The 17,802-nt window shown below is 43.7% G+C and overlaps 1 protein-coding gene across 1 annotated transcript in view; it reads left to right on the top strand.

Moving 5' to 3' along the window:
* tenm4 (teneurin transmembrane protein 4) overlaps positions 1-17,802 on the top strand; it is a 1,643,409-nt gene that overhangs the window by 1,585,390 nt on the left and 40,217 nt on the right. The window lies entirely within an intron of this gene.

Below are 17,802 nucleotides of genomic sequence, written 5' to 3'. Positions count from 1 at the left end.
TTAATCTGAACAAATCAAAGCTCTCATCTGATGGGAAGATGAAACTGCATTAAATGGGTTATGAATTTCACATTTATTGATTTGAACTGGTGTTTATATTATGTTTCCAGTACTAATTAATATGTTGATGCTTCCAATTTAAAGTCATATTTTATATTTAGCTTTTCATTCTTTTTTCTTATGTATTCATTTGAAGGCCAGTTTTGTAACTCTGGGCATTTGTTTAGTAAGTGACTTTTGGCCTCAATTCAGAACTAAGCCAAAAACAGTAGTTGGCCCTCCTCAGAGGGTTTCCATTATGATTCACTGGTGACTGCATTCACTACTGTAACCCTGGTACCACTGGAGCATTTTTTAAAATCTGGGAATACTCATCATAACATTGGGTTCTGTTTTCTATTGCAAAATGTAATTGTTTGCTTGATCCAACTAGAGACTAAGGCAGTGTAAATTACAAGCAAGCCCTCTAATTCCCAGAGGCTTTATTTGAGTTCTCGTTGGAATAAGTCAGAGTGAGAAGGAATGTTGGACTTGTGCATTGAAGCAGCTGTGTACAGAGGACTGGCGTGGGATGTGAGAGAGGACCTGAAGGATGAATGTTCTAATGCACACAATGTCCAGAGTGACCCTGTGTTTTAGAATGAGTACCTTAGGCCTTTCATGCGTGCATGTGCACACACCACTGACTGGATTGGACACCAATGTCTCACTGAGGCAGGGTTGGTAAAGGACTGGGGAAAGATTGGGGAGATAGGGAAAAGTCATTGGAGATCACAGGGAAGAATAAGGGAGTGGGAAGTAAGTCGAGAGGAATGATGATGAATGATTGAAGAGCAAAGTGAAATTCTGGGGTGAATGGTAGAAGTCTGTGAGGAGGTTGAAGGAATATGATAAAAATCATCAGGTGTTGATGGGAGAGCAGATGAACATGAGAGAATAGCAGAGTGAGAGATGATCACGTTGGGAAGGGTAGGATCTGATGAGAAAATAGAGTGGGTGAACAGGAGATTAGGTAGAGGGGACATCCAAAATGAAGATTGTAAGTATATTGGGGGTGTGTGAACCAGTAAAGAGAATTAGCAAAACTATGGATATGGGAGAAAATCTGGGATTGGGGTACAGTAGTTCTGGGATAAAAGCCAGATTAAATCAGAGATTTTGGAGTTGGATTTGATTGGTGGGGTGGGGAGTAATGAAGGACTGATTAGGGAGAGGATGGGGAAGAGGATCAGGAGGTGAGATTGAAGGATCCTGTAATAGCAGAAGATCATAGAAGATGAGTAGGTTTCTCAGTGAAGTCAAGACAAGTGGATTGGTAAGGGGCTGGGGAAGCTGAGGAAGAGATCCAAGGATCAATAGAGGTTGTCGGAAGGCCAGTGGAAGAATGTGCTGTTGTATTAGAGTAATTCTCTGTGATCACCATAACTATGATCCAAGCTGTAGAAATGTTTACTGCCACAATCCCCGATTGTGGGTCTTCTATGTTATGTTAAAAGCCCTATCATACCTCCTTGTCCAATTCAGGCCCAGAGCTTCAACTGCAACTCATGCCATTCAGATACTATGTGAAGAATCACATAGTACTGTCTGCTCTGAATTTGTGGACTGGACAGTATACAGGGATTCATCTTCAAATCTGAATGAATGCACCACAATTGTTACTGACTTCATTAAAACCTGTGTGGATGAGTGTGTGCCTACAAGAACACACTGTACGTAACTGAATGGAAAGCTATGGGTAAACCAGGGCTAGGTCTGTGGCATTCAAGCCTGGTCATCCAGGACTATACAAGAAGGCCAGGTATGACTTACGGAGGGCTATCTCAAGACCAAAAGAACAATTCTGATTGAGGTTAGAGGAACCAATGCACGCCAACTCTGGGAAGGTTTGCAGGCCGTTACTTCCTACAAGGTGAAACCTAATGTAACCCCCTGGGTCGCCTCGGGCTCGCTCAGCTCGTTCTCGTCTAGGGGGAGCAGCCTTCAGCCCCGCCAAACTGGGTAATCAGCTGGTGTGGATGCTGTGTGATGTCCCCGCCTCTCCCAAAACCAGACAGTACACCATAAGCGATTAAATGAGTACAATTTATAAAGGTTACTATAACTAAGTGATTAATAACGATACAGTATATATGAAGAGAAAATTAAAGAAAAGGCGCCTTTGGGGTCCGATCCTCGCCCAGCTTAGAGCATTGCGTCCTCTCTCTCGACCCCCTCGCGCTGATCTGCCCAAAAGCCCGTCAACAAAAGCTTACAGACTCAGAAGAAAGAACATTAATCCCCATTTGGTTTACAAAGGAATACCATTCTCGTTATCAGTAAATTAGCATTCCTGCTAGTTAACAAAAGGAAACCCTTTCCCAACAGTAACAAAGGAAAAAAAGAAACCCCCTTTACACACTTCCTCCACCAAATAAAAGTCATGTCCTCATGACTACTAAATAACTCGCCACCTTTCCTGCCAACACACCGTAACTCAAGCACAAACAGTGACATCTCCTCCCCACACAGTAACCCTCACGCCCTGTTCCTCAGGCGCTACTTAGGCCAACTATCTGGGAGTTCCCTAACCCTTCTGAGGCCTCCGTACCCCCTCACCTAAACCCTTCAGGCTCGGACACAACTGGGGATACCTTGGGCCCACTACCAACTCCTCTCTCAACCTCTCACTCATGCCCCACACTGCACACAGCAAACCCTCCCCGCTACACCTGACTCAATGGGAGAAGGGCCAAGGCCTCTTCCTCAATCGAGGGAAAGTCAGCAAAAGGCAGCATGTACCACACATCCAGCACAGTATCCATCGAATCTGTATTCTTCCTCATTTCTGTGATCGGTAGCTGCTGTTTGATCTGCTCCAAACGGAAACACGTGGCCTGCACTGCTCCCGGAGTCTCTTCAGCCTCCTGTTCAGTATTCACTGCACTTCTCTCCAGCTTTTTCTTCCTCATGACTTCTTCCAGATGAACTTTCCCCAGTCTCTCCGTCTTAATTTCAAACTTGATTCCGTAGAGACAGTCACTCACGAGCTGCGACCTTCACCAGCCCTGGCACGTGTCCCGAAAACACTTTAACTCGGTAGTTCTCAGCTGCTCCTGCAAAGACCTCACTTCATATTCTCCTGAGGCAAATCCAAACACCAAGAGATCATCCACATACACCAATACTCCAAACGCCTCCATATCCCCTATGGTCTTCCACCTGCCCCGCAGGAAGGTTGCAAGGGCTCCAGATATACCCTGTGGCACCTTTTCGGACCCGAAGACTCCTAGGGAATTTATAACGGCCGTCTTGTCCTTGTCGACCCCACTCATCGGAATCTGGCAACATCCACTCCTCAGATCGAGCACCTTAAACCACATCGCACCATTCAGACAGGCCATCGCCTCTTCGGCCCTCAGGGCCATATTCTGGTCACTGACAGTGCGCCTCTTCAACTCAATACAATCCACACACACGCTGCCTCCGTCTTCCACGGCTTCAGGGGCCAGTCGCCGCAACCTCTCTCTCTCCGAGGTGTCTTCAGCAGTCAACTCCCCTCTCTCGTGGTATTTCGCAGCGTCCACTAAGAGGGTCTCACCCTCAGATACTTCCCCCAGGCCGTACCACCACTGGCTCTTGTTTGAATTCGGTATCAGCCCAATGCTGCTACACATGTCCGCACAAGCAGCTCGAAACTCTGGGTGCATCGACAATGCCTCCAAACAACGCTCACCCGCCTCCTCCGGGCAGGCCCCCAAGCGCACCAGCAGGATATTGGTTGCTCTAGAACAGAAACGCTGCCCGTCTCAACAGGGTCCAGACACATCAGCATTAACGATTCATGAACCTCAGTCTCCTCCACATTTGCCTCCAAGAACTCCATTTTCACTGACCAACAACCGTCGTGTGGATAATCACCGACACTGGTACCCCGAATCTCCAGTGTCCTCAATGTCGTCAAGGGTAAATGCTTCCAATAACGGTTATGAAACAAACTGTACAGCAACTTAACCGGCGCCCCGGTGCCGAGGATGGCTTTAACTTGACTTCCATCCATCCGTAACAACACCTGTGCGCGTGGCCCCTCTAAGCCTTCAGGAATAGAGTCTGTTCCTTTCGGGAGTTCCTTGGTACATTGCTGGGAACGTGCTCCCCCAGAGACCCCAAGCCGTTCCCCCACTGGGCCTCCTCTAAGTTTCCCGACACCTCTCGAATCAACGGAACAACTGATCCCCTTGGCACCACAAGCAATTTATCTGCCCCCCCTAGGCAAAAAGGGATACCCTAAAAACTTCCCACCAATCTCCTGCCACGGATATGATGAGCCCCCCAGCTGCGGCATTTGACTTCCAGTCGAACCACACGCATTTTCCCACACTTTCCCAGAACTGGCAGCGGTCACTTCGAGGTAATTGCGCCCGACAGTTCTAACAAAGTCACCAGCCCGCCTACTCAAACTTTCAACCCGTCCCTGTCGCTTTCCCTCAGCCAAGCACTGCCACTCACCCAACAACTGAGGGGTCCGTTCCGCCCACGCTTCCGCCCCTTTAGGGCTGGACATTATTCCAATAACCGGGCGGAGCTCACCACTGCTGAAACATCCCAACCTGTCACTCCTCACTCTCCAAACAGTACGGACAGCCCATCGTCCCACCACCATTTCGTCAGCACTAGTCGGAAATCGAACAACGACCTCCAGGCTACCAACAGCAGCCACCCCACCCAATACACATGCAGCGATAACCAGCAATCGCACACCCACAAAGGCACACCAGCTCTTCGCCGCAGACACAATTTAAATAGGGTGATCACACAGCCTCCACAGAAATCAACCCCGGACGAGCACCCCACAATGTAACTCCCTGGGTCGCCTCAGGCTCGCTCAGCTTGTTCTCGTCAAGGGGGAGCTGCCTTCGGCCCCGCCACACTGGGTAATCAGCTGGTGTGGATGCTGTGTGATGTCCCCGCCTCGCCCAAAACCAGACAGTACACCATATGCGATTAAATGAGTACAATTTATAAAGGTTACTATAACTAAGTGATTAATAACGATACAGTATATATGAAGAGAAAATTAAAGAAAAGGCGCCAAACTTATCAAAGTCCAAACCACTTCGTGCACAGCCGTTGGAGCTCAATTTCTGAAGTCTTCTGGCCACCATTCGATCCCCTCCGAACTCCTCGACTCGCAGCTCAGGACCCTCCGAACTCCTCGACTCTCCAAACAGCTCAGGACCCTCCGAGTGGTCAACTAAGCACATCTAGCTTCATCCCCCCCCCCTCGGAGAATCTCCCGGCCTCGGACCCCCCTTTGGGGTCCGATCCTCGCCCAGCTTAGAGCATTGCGTCCTCTCTCTCGACCCCCTCGCGCCGATCTGCCCAAAAGCCCGTCAACAAAAGCTTACAGACTCAGAAGAAAGAACATTAATCCCCATTTGGTTTACAAAGGAATACCATTCTCGTTATCAGTAAATTAGCATTCCTGCTAGTTAACAAAAGGAAACCCTTTCCCAACAGTAACAAAGAAAAAAACGAAACCCCCTTTACACTAACATCATGAATGGTGCGATGCTTCACTCCCATATGAGCTCAACTCCTTCTACGCACGCTTTGGAAGGAGGAATAAAACTACAGTTATGAGGATCCATGTAGCACCGGTGACCCTATGATCTTTGTCTCAGAGGCCAATGTCAGAATGTCTTTCAACAGGGTGAACCCTCGCAAGATGTCAGGCCCCGATGGTGTACCTGGTAGGGCTCAGAGAACCTGTGCTAACCAACTGGTGGGTGTGTTCAAAGACATTTTCATTCTCTCATTGCTACAGTTGGTAGTTTCCACCTGCTTCAGAAGGATAATATGGACAGTATGATTGCCCAAGAAGAGCAGGGTGGGCTGCTTTAACGCTAATAGCTAGTAGCACTTATGTCTATGGTGATGTAGTGCATTGAAAGATTGGTTAATGGCTAGAATCAACCCCTGCCAAAGCAAGGACCCGGACCCACTGCAATTTGCCTATCTCCACAATAGGTCTGCAGCAGATGTGATCTCTTTGGCTCTTCACGCAGCCTTAGAAAACCTGTGCAATACTAATCCTTGCGTATATCAAGCTGCTGGTTGTCTACAGCTCAGCATTTAACACAATCATTCCTGCAGGTCTGATCAAAAACCTCCAAAACCTGGGCCTCTGTACTCCATTCTGCAATTGGATCCTCGACTTCCTTACTGAAAGACCAGAGTCTATGTGGTGCGGAAATAACACCCCCACCTTACTGATAATCAAACTAGTGCACCTCAGGGGTGTGTGCTTAGCCCACTGCTCTGCTCCCTCTACACCCATGACTGTGTGGCTAAGCACAGCTCAAACGCCATCTATAAATTTGCTGACAACTATTGTTGGCAGAATTTCAGATGGTGACAAGAAGATGTACAGGAGCAAGACAGATCAGCTGGTTGAGTGGTGTTGCAGCAAGAACCTTGCACTCAACATCAGTAAGACCAAAGCATTGATTGTGGACTTCAGAAAGCGTAACATGAAGGAACACACACTGAGGGATTAGAAGTTGAAAGGGTGAGCAGTTTCAAATTCCTGGTTGGCAACATCTCCGAGGAAATATCATGGGTCCAACCTATCACTGCAGTTATGAAGAAGGCACGGCAGTGGCTATACTTCATTATGAATTTGGGGAGATTTGGTATGTCATCAAGGGCACTCTTTCTACAGATGTACCGTGGAGAGCATTCCAACTGGGTGCATGACTGTCTGGTATGGGAGGGTGGGGCACTGCACACAATCAAAATAAGCTGCAGGAATTTGTAAACTCACTCAGCTCCACCATGGGCACTAGCTCCCCCACCATCCAGGACATCTTCAAGGAGCGATACGTCAAAAAGGCCACATCCATCTTTAAGGAACCATCACCCAGGACATGCCCTTGTGCTACTATCAAGGAGGAGGTACATATATATTCTCACTGTAATTTACAGTTTTTATTAATATGTATTGTGATATGCTGCTGCAGCATAACAATAAATTTCACGACATATGCCAGTGATATTAAATCTGATTCTGATTCTGAGTGCAGTAAAAGAGCATGAGGTGACATCAGTCATGTGCCCAAAACATCGACAGTGCTTCTCCCTATAGATGCTGCCTGGTCTGCTGCGTTCCACCAGCATTTTGTGTGTGTGTTGCCTTAAAGTACTCCATGGATTTGTGGGAAACACGTTTCACTGGCGTATGGTGTGAAATCTGTTGTTTTGCAGCAGTAGTATATATATATATATATAAAATTAAATGAGAATTACGAATAAAGAGCAAAAAAATAGTGAGGTAGTGTTCATGGATTCATTGCCCATTCAGAAATCTGCCAGCAGAAGGAAAGAAGCTGTTCCTGAAATGTTGAGTCTTTACTATCTATACAAGACTAAACCACTGGAATCACCACCTCTGGAGAGACTTCTTTAAGTCCCAGATATATAGGTTGTAGAGGCAAGTAGATGTAAACATGTTCATTATTGACTTAGTACTTTGCAAAGTCTAATTTATCACCTTGAATAGATTCTCAGTCCCCACTCTTTCCAAAATGATTTTGTAACTTTGATTGTGATGATAGATACAAACTGCTTCTTTATAAATTTTCTAACATTTTAATCTTGCCCTTATAAGTTTGCTACCTGTACCTGCAAGGATACCATATTTATTGTTATTAGTCTGTATTTTTACATGTTTCCAGATTTTTAAGAGGTTTCATCTTGTACTTTAATTTTGTTCTTCATGAATTTTTTGATCATATCCTTCTAATTCTCAAGATTGCTGCTTTTTTTTTTACTGTTGCTGTTCTTTTCACATTGAAAGGTTTTTTTTTGCCAAAACGCCTCCCTCCTTTGCAAAATAGTAAAGGTCACTGGTTTAAGGTGTCCTTTTTGATTTGTCAAATTTAATGTTTTACATATAGCACTGCAAGTGTCCATTTCCAACCAGACAACCCAAACTGCATTGCAACAGCAACTGAAACTCCATTTCCTCAGCGGGGACTGAGGTTTATTCGTTCCTGCTGCCATTTTTGTATATCACACAAAATAAAGAGAGTAGAGAAAAACAGAAAAGAAATAATGTTCCCCCGTCCTCCAACATCATTCCCCAGAGCAAATAAACTGAGTCCCAGCTGATCACAGAGCAACACTGATGACATTAACTAGTTCTGAGAAGTCAGTGAATCAGACGTTTATACATTTGTGCCCGTGCTGGTGAGAAATATGGCAAGAGGAAAAGAGTTGTGGAAATGGGGAACAAGAGTTAAAAACAAGAGGCACAACATAAAATACAGTAAATGCTAAATTAGTTTCAAGTGTAGCAAGGAGAATAATAGAAATGGATTAAATAACACCTATTGGTTATGAACAAAATAGAACATTTAGTGCAAGTGCCCCTTGCTGGTAGACGGCCTGCCAGTCCCTAAACCCACTTCCACCTTCACACAGCTGATGTTTCCCCAGCATTATTCTGACACATAAGCATATCATCATGCAGGATATGCATCTCCACTTTAGCAACAGAAATTAGGGCAATAATGTGCAATCCATTGTTTCTGTTTTTGACTCACAGTAAACCGATGAACAAATCCCTTGAGCAACCCAGGTGAAAATATCTCTGCTAGAACATCAGTGCCTCTGCCACAGAGTCTGATCTACCATTATTCATTTTTATTCTGCACTTTCTGCATGTAAATACTATCCACATTAGCTCAAAATACTCTGCTCGCTGGCTTGGGGCTACTTGCCACAGTGGGATATATTGAGACACACCCCAGGGTCAGATTGCAAACTGCCTTGTCCCCACTTCCCCTGATATTCCCCCACTCCCACAACACTATTTTACCATGACAGCCACGGCGATGTCATACAAGGATCTGCCCCGTTTTCCAGAGGCCAGCTTCGGAAAGATGTGGTAGCTGCAAGTTCTGCAGGCAGCATCTGTCAAGAAATACAAAAGTAAAATTTTACTTTACAAACAAATACCTTTCTAAAAATTTACAGGAATTTTCTACATTTATTTTTGTGTGATAGCTTGTTCTTCTTTTAGCACCTACACAAAAAAAAAGTCAAATTCCAATTAACACACACAAAATGCTGGTGGAACACAGCAGGCCAGGCAGCATCTATAGGGAGAAGCGCTGTTGACGTTTCAGGCCGAAACCCTTCGTCAGGATTAACTGAAAGGAAAGATAGTAAGAGATTTGAAAGTAGGAGGGGGAGGGAAAAATGCGAAATGATAGGAAAAGACCGGAGGGGATGGGGTGAAGCTGAGAGCCAGACAGATGATTGGCAAAAGGGATACAGAGCTAGAGAAGGGAAAGGATCATGGGACGGGAGGCCTAGGGAGAAAGAAAGGGGGAGGGGAGCACCAGAGGGAGATTGAGAAAAGGCAGAGTGATGAGCAGAGAAAAAAAACTAAATATATCAGGGATGGGGTAAGAAGGGGAGGGGCATTAACGGAAGTTAGAGAAGTTAATGTTCATGCCATCAGGTTGGAGGCTACCCAGCCAGTATATAAGGTGTTGTTCCTCCAACCTGAGTGTGGCTTCATCTTGACAGTAGAGGAGGCCATGGATAGACATATCAGAATGGGAATGGGACGTGGAATTAAAATGTGTGGCTACTGGGAGATCCTGCTTTCTCTGGCGGACAGAGCGTAGGTGTTCAGCGAAATGGTCTCCCAGTCTGCATTGGGTCTCACCAATATATAAAAAGCCACACCGGGAGCACCGGACACAGTATACCACACCAGCCAACTCACAGGTGAAGTGTCGCCTCACCTGGAAGGACTGTTTGGGGCCCTGAATGGTGGTGAGGGCGGAAGCGTAAGGGCAGGTGTAGCACTTGTTCCACTTACAAGGATAAGTGCCAGGAGGGAGATCAGTGGGAAGGGATGGTGGGGGACGAGTGGACAAGGGAGTCGCATAGGGAGTGATCCCTGCAAAAAGCAGAAAGGGGGGGGAGGGGAAGGAAAAATGTGTTTGGTAGTGGGATCCTGTTGGAGGTGGCAGAAGTTATGGAGAATTATACGTTGGTCCTGGAGGCTGGTGGGGTGGTAGGTAAGGACAAGGGGAACCCTATCCCGAGTGGGGTGGCGGGTGGATGGGGTGAGGGCAGATGTGCAGGAAATGGGAGAGATGCATTTGAGAGCAGAGTTGATGGTGGAAGAAGGGAAGCCCCTTTGTTTAAAAAAGGAAAACATCTCCTTCGTCCTGGAATGAAAAGCCTCATCCTGAGAGCAGATGCAGCGGAGATGGAGGAATTGTGAGAAGGGGATAGCATTTTTGCAAGAGAGGGTGGGAAGAGGAATAGTCCAGGTAGCTGTGAGAGTCTGTAGGCTTATAGTAGATATCAATAGATAGGCTATCTCCAGAGATGGAGACAGAAAGATCAAGAAAGGGGAGGGAGGTGTCGGAAATAGACCAGGTAAACTTGAGGGCAGGGAGAAAGTTGGAATTTGAAGGGTGAAAGTCGGCCCTTCGAATTCCAATTTCCAGACAGTATTGTTTAATCTCCAGATGAGGTGTATTTTGAAGCTATGTTATCAACTGTTTGTTTATTTATTTTTGTAATTTAGAGTTCAAAAGGTGGGGGTATTCAGGTTTCATCAATAAAATTATTGCTGTCTCACACAGATAGATAAAAGTGGAGGCAAATAGGCATACATGCAATAAATGGAAAAATAATCTGATGTTTCAGTATTCCCTATATTTGATTTGAGGTAGTTAGGCATACTGTACCTCCATTCATTAATATAAAAACATTCTTATCATAATATCTATTGATAAATAAAAGAGAGATGGGAGTGGATATATGAACACTAGAAAATGAGGCCGGAGGTATAATAACAGGGAACAAAGAGGTGGCAGATGAACTAAATGAATACTTTGCATCACTAGAAAATTGCAAATGACACTCCACCCTTTAAGAAAGGAGGAAGGCAACAGAAAGGAAATTCTAGGCCAGTTAGCCTGACCTGGGAGATTTAGAGTCAATTGTTAACGATGAGGGGTTGGAGTACTTGGTGACACAGGACAAGATAGGATAAAGTCAGCATGGTTTCCTCAAGGGAAAATCTTGCCTGACAAACCTGTTGGAATTGTTTAAGGAGATTACAAGTAGGATAGATAAAGGGGATGCAGTAGATGCTATATATTTGGATTTTCAGAAAGCCTTTGACAAGGTGCCACACATAAGGCTGCTTACCAAGTTAAGAGCCCATGGTATTACAGGGAAGTCACTGGCATGGTTAGAGCATTGGCTGATTATTAGGAGGCAGCAAGTGGCTGGGTGACTTCCAGTGACTAGTGGCATTCTACAGGGGTCGGTGTGGGGACCGCTTCTTTTTATGCTGTATATAAATGAGTTAGATGATGGAATGGATGGCTTTGTTGCCAGGTTTGCAGATGATACAAAGAGTGGTGGAGGGGCAGGTAGTGTTGAGGTAGGTAGGCTGCGGAAGGATTTAGACAGATTAGAAAAATGGGCAAGCGAGAGGCAAATGAAATGCAGTGTTGAAAGTGCATGATCATGCACTTTGGTAGTAGAAATAAATGTGCAGACTATTTTCTAAATGGGAATAAAATCCAAAAATCTGAGATGCAAAGGGACTTGGGAGTCCTTGTGCAGAACACCCTAAAGGTTAACTTGCAAGTTGAGTTGATGATGAGGAAGGCAAATGCAATGTTAACATTTATATCAAGAGGGCCAGAATACAAGAGCAGGGACATGATGCTGAGGCTTTACAAGGCCCTGGTGAGGCCTCACTGTGAGTATTGTGAACAGTTTTGGACTCCTCATCTAAGAAAAGATGTACTGTTATCAGAGAGGGTTCAGAGGAGGTTCACAAGGATGATTCTTGGAATGAAACGGTTATCATACAAGGAATGTTTGATGGCTCTGAGTCAGTACTCACTGGAATTTAGAAGGATGAGGGAGGATCTCATTGAAACCTTTTGAATGTTGAAAGGCCTAGGCAGAGTAGATGGGAAAAAGATGTTCCCCATGGTGGGAGAGTCTAGGGAAAGAGGGTACAGCCTCAGGATCGAGGGGTGTCTATTTAAAACAGAGATGAGAAGGTTTTTTCCCAGGGCTGAAATGGCAAACATGAGGGGGCATAGTTTTAAGGTACTTGAAAGTAGGTACTCGGGAGGGGGGGTTGGTCTCAAGGGTAGGTTTTTCACACGGAGAGTGGTGGGTGTGTGGAATGCACTGCCTGCAATGGTTAGAGGCAGATTCAATAGGGTCTTTTAAGAGACTCTTAGATAGGTACATGGAGCTTAGGAAAATAGAGGGGATTGCAGTAGGGAAATTCTAGGCAGTTTCTAGAGTAGGTCATGGTCAGCATATCATTGTGGGCCAAAGTTCTGTGTTCTATGTTCTTTAGCCAGAGGGTGGTGAATTTGTGGAATTTGTTACCACAGCTGTGGGAGCCATGTTGTTGGGTGTACTTAAGGCAGAGCTTGATGGGTTTTTGATTGGCATCACAGGTCACGGGAAGAAGATCAGAGAGTGGGGCTGAGGTGGGGAGAAAGGATCAGCCATGATTGAATGGCAGAGCAGACTCGATGGGCCAAATGGTCTAATTCTGCTACTATCTCTCATAATTGGATTCTGGATGGCAGTGCAGGCACAATTTCTAGTGCTATGTTGTGAAAGAAAATACATACATTTCTGATCAACAAAATCATTTGTTGTACAATCCTGTATATACCTGCACAGAATAAAGTATCTGATGTTTTTAAATGAAGTAAAGCCCCTGGCTCCTCACTATACATTCAACTAATATAGGAATCTCCTAAAATAATATTAAATATTCTATAAACCTTGATAGATTCCTACTTGATCCTGAGAAGATGCACACTGAGGCAGAATATAAAATTTAGCACATATATAAACAGTACTGTGCAAGAGTCTAGGCACATATATACATCTAGGGTGCTGAAGACTTTTGCTCAGAATGGTGCGAGTATATTGTTGTGTGTGTGTGTGTTTTATATATTTTTATATGTTTTAATCAGCACAACAGAAAATTAACACTTCATCTTTTCTGGATGTAATTTACTTTTTCATCTCAATAACTGAAAATAGTCTCCTTTTCTTGTACATAAGGTATTTCCAAAAACAGCTTTCCTCATTCAATGGTTTTATTTAACTATAATTCAATCATCCAGCAGCATTAGCAGGACAATCACACTGAATGGAAAAACCCTGACTTTCCATTTTTGCCTCCCTCCTTGCTTTCTTTCCTGAGAACCTGTGCATTTGGACACATTATACCATTACATACCTAGCTGTTTACATCTCAATTATCAAATGAAGCTCATTTCTCCTGAATCTTTAACATTGTAATGTCTTGTAAACCTCTTCTGCCAATAATGTACAGTTATTTCAATGATACTGAGTGCAGTGTCACTGAACACAATAGCTACCTCCAATCGTCCTCACAATTCCTCTTCTTCATCCTTCTTATTTATTCCTCTCTTCCATTTCCTTTCCCAGTTCTTTGAGTTTCACACTTGGTCCTGTCCTATTTTCCTTCACTGTTTTCCTCTGCTTAGCCTTCAATCTACCTTGATATTTTTTCCTGTATCTATCTTGTGTTTCTCAGCAGATGAAATGCATCTTATTATTCCCCACTTAAGAATCACTTAATCCATACAGCCATTTATTTAAAGGGTAACTGTTTATGCAAAAGAGGCATCAGAAGTTGAGGGACAGATGCTTGATCAATGTAAGAATCAAAGCTCACACTAGAAAATGTTATTCAGGACAACAAACAAGAGCTACTTTGGTACTGTTCAATAGTTGTTTTAATACTCATCAATTATTTGTGCAGTAAAATTTTTGATAAACTCTGCTGCAAATATTTTTCTTGTGTTATTTAAACAGATTACTAAATTACTTAATGGTTTGGAGAACAGCCCAATTCCAAAGGAAAATAGTAATCTGAACAAAATTATGGTTTATATTATTGAAAGTTGACTTAGGTTATGATCGTTAAGATATTCAGCTATATTTAGCAAGTACTGAACAGAGGTACGGACAAGAAACACGTTTATTTCGTTCAGTTAGAATGTTTTCATTCATCGTGGAAACTAAATCTGATTTCAAGTTATTTATTGATTAATGTGAAAATAAATATAATGCAACTTGCTTTTATCAAGAACCTAAATCTAAATGAATTATCGCTCTGTGAAGTATCCCATTTTGGCAGTCAAGTTCTATGGTTAAGACAATTTTGAAAAAATGGTTTGAAATATTTCACAGCTCTATGTCAATGATCTTGGGGATTGGTGAGGCAGAAGACTGAAATATGTGCTTTAGCGATGACATTAATATGATATTCATGAACTTACCGAGCTGTAATCAAAGCAAGGAAAAGCATGCTAATCACCACTGAGGTGTGAATGCAAGATTCAGCCTTAGCAAAACCAGGCCAAGAAATTTCTTTGCACAACTCCAAAAAAAAGTGTTGTATGGTTGAAACTTGGTCAAACCCAGAGTCGAGCGATATTGCTTGTGTTTCTAACTGTCTTAGCACCCATCAGGAATTTTGACACCTGCCTACTTTGGCAGAATTTTTATTTGGTTTGCACCATTCTTCTCCTACAAAAAACATCAACAATAATGCGCACCAAACATTTGCCTCCAGTATGATTTTCAGTCTCACCGGTCTGAAAGAGGGCAGCTCATATTTAGCAAAAGAATAATTTCATTATCACCAATTTCCTTGAAAGTGTGCAAGATAAAAGGCATCCACATTTACTAAGATCTGTAGTTTCTCTATAACCTTAAATATTGGTTTACAAGTCTGCCTGAACAGCTTTGTCTGTGAAGGTCAAGGTCATCATTATTATCAGCTTCCCACCCTCAGTCACTGCAGGAGTTGCTGCTGATTTCTGCCACATCTCAGTTTGATACAGACTGCTGCATCAAGGATGTCATTCAAAGCCCAGGCTCAGGGAAGCAAGGCTTCATCTATTTTTCCTTTATCCTTCAGAAACAGTCATAAGGATTTACTTTCACCACAGATGTCACCAAAGTGCAGATAATCATGGACTGCACTTATATAGTATCAATCCATGCAGAAATCTCCAAGTCAAACACCTGCCATGAATGTTTTCAGGGAAGGTCCACTTGCATAAGAACATTCTTCCTGCGAGTACTATTCTTCACCCAAAATTCCAAGTCTCTATGCTGTCTGTACGGACTTGCACAACTTCTCCCATTTGAAACATCCATTACTTAAGCAGCACCTTATCCCAAGCAATAAGACCTTAAAATATAGGAGCAGAAGTAGGCCATTCGGCCCATCAAGTCTGCTCCACCATTCAATGATGGGCTGATCCAATTCTTCCAGTCATCCCCACTCCCCTGCCCTCTCCCTATAACTTTTGATGCCCTGGCTAATCAAGAACAAATCTATCTCTGCTTCAAATGCACCCAATGACTTGGTCTCCACAGCCACTCATGGCAACAAATTCCACAGATTTACCACCCTCTACTAAAGTAATTTCTCCACATCTCTGTTCTAAATGGATGTCCTTCAATCCTGAAGTCATGCCCTCTGGTCCTAAACTCCCCTACCATGGGAACTAACTTTGCCATATCTAATCTATTCAGGCCTTTTAACATTTGGAATGTTTCTATGAGATCCCCCCTCATTCTCCTGAACTCCAGGGAATACAGCCCAAGAGCTGCCAGACATTCCTCATAAAGTAACCCTTTCATTCCTGGAATCATTCTCGTGAACCCTCTCCAATGTCAGTATATCCTTTCTAAAATAAAGAGCCCAAAACTGCACACTGCAATACTCCAAGTGTGGTCTCACGAGTGCCTTATAGAGCCTCAACATCACATCCCTGCTCTTATATTCTATACCTCTGGAAATGAATACCAGCATTGCATTTGCCTTCTGCACCACCGACTCGACCTGGAGTTAACCTTTAGGGTATCCTGCACAAGGACTCCCAAGTACCTTTGCATCTCTGCATTTTGAATTCTTTCCCCATCAAAATAATAGTCTGTCCATTTATTTCTTCCACCAAGGTACAAGACCATACTCTTTCCAACATTGTATTTCACTTGCCACTTCTTTGCCCATTCCCCTAAACTATCTAAGTCTCTCTGCAGACTCTCTGTTTCCTCAACACTATCCACTCCTCTACCTGCCTTTGTATCATCGGCAAATTTAGCCACAAATCCATTAATCCCATAGTCCAAATCATTGACATACATTGTAAAAAGCAGCGGTCCCAACTCCAACCCCTGTGAACTTCACTGGTAACAGGAAGACAGCCAGAATGGGATCCCTTTATTCCCACTCTCTGTTTACTGCCAATCAGCCAATGCTCCCCCATGCTAGTAACTCCCCTGTAATTACATGGGCTTTTATCTTACTAAGCAGCCTCACATGCAGCACCTTGTCAAAGGCCTTCTGAAAATCTAAGTACACCACATCTTCTGCATTCCCTTTGTCTGCCCTGCTTGTAATTTACTCATAAAATTGCAGTAGGTTACTAAGGCAGGACTTTCCTTTCATGAAGCCATGCTGGCTTTGGCCTATCTTGTCATGTGCCTCCAGGTACTCCGTAATCTCATCCCTAAAAATCGATTCTACCACTTTCTAACCACTGATATCAGACTAACAGGTCTATAGTTTCCTTTCTGCTGCCTCTCACCCTTCTTAAATAGTGGAGTAACATTTGCAATTTTCCATTCATACGCTGCAATGCCAGAATCTTATCAATTCTTGAAAGATCATTGTTAATGCCTCCGCAATCTCTCCAGCTACTTCCTTCAGAACCCAAGGGTGCATTCCATTGGTCCAGGAGATTTATCCACCCTCAGACCATTAAGCTTCCTGAGCACCTTCTCAGTCACAATTTTCACTGCACATACTTCACTTCCCTAACACTCTTGATTGCCCGGTATACTGCAGATGCCTTCCACTGTGAACACTGATGCAAAATACGCATTCAGTTCCTCTGCCATCTCTGTGTCTCTCATTACAATATCTCCATCATCATTTTCTATTGGTCCTATATCTACCCTCAACTCTCTTTTACCCTTTATATATTTAAAAAAAGCTTTTAGTATCTTCTTTGATATCAGTCGCCAGCTTCCTTTCATAATTCATCTTTTCCTTCCTAATGACCTTCATCATTCTGCAAGTTTTTAAAAGCTTCCCAATCCTCTATCTTCCCACCGGCTTTGCCTTCTTTATATGTCCTCTCTTTTGCTTTTACTTTGGCTCTGACTTCACTTGTCAGCCATGGTAGTGTCCCTCTTCCATTCGAAAATTTCTTCTTATTTAGGATATATCTGTCTTGCACTTCCCTCATCTTCCGCAAAGACTCCAGTCATTTCTGCTCTGCTGTCCTTCCTGCTAGTGTCCCTTTCCAATCAACCTTGGCCAGTTCCCCTCTCATGCCATTGTAATTTCCTTTATTCCACTGAAATACTGACACATTGGAATTTAGTTTCTCCTTCTCAAATTTCAAAGTGAACTCAGTCATTTTGCGATCACTGTTCCCTAAGGGTTCCTTAAGCTCTCTTATCATTGCACAACACCCAATCCAGCACAGTCGATCCCCTAGTGGGCTCAACAACAAGCTGTTCTAAAAAGCCATCCCTTAGACATTCTACAAATTCTCTCTCTTGAGGTCCAGTACTGACCTGGTTTTCCCAATCCATTTCCATGTTAAAGTCCCCAACGATTATCATGACATTGCCCTTCTGACACGCCTTTCCTATCTCCTGCTGTAATTTGTAATCTACATC

Source organism: Hypanus sabinus, chromosome 3 (assembly GCF_030144855.1).
Source record: "Hypanus sabinus isolate sHypSab1 chromosome 3, sHypSab1.hap1, whole genome shotgun sequence".
Lineage (NCBI taxonomy): Eukaryota > Metazoa > Chordata > Chondrichthyes > Myliobatiformes > Dasyatidae > Hypanus > Hypanus sabinus.
Note: the sequence above shows the minus strand (reverse complement) of the source record. Positions and strands in the feature narration are given on the sequence as shown.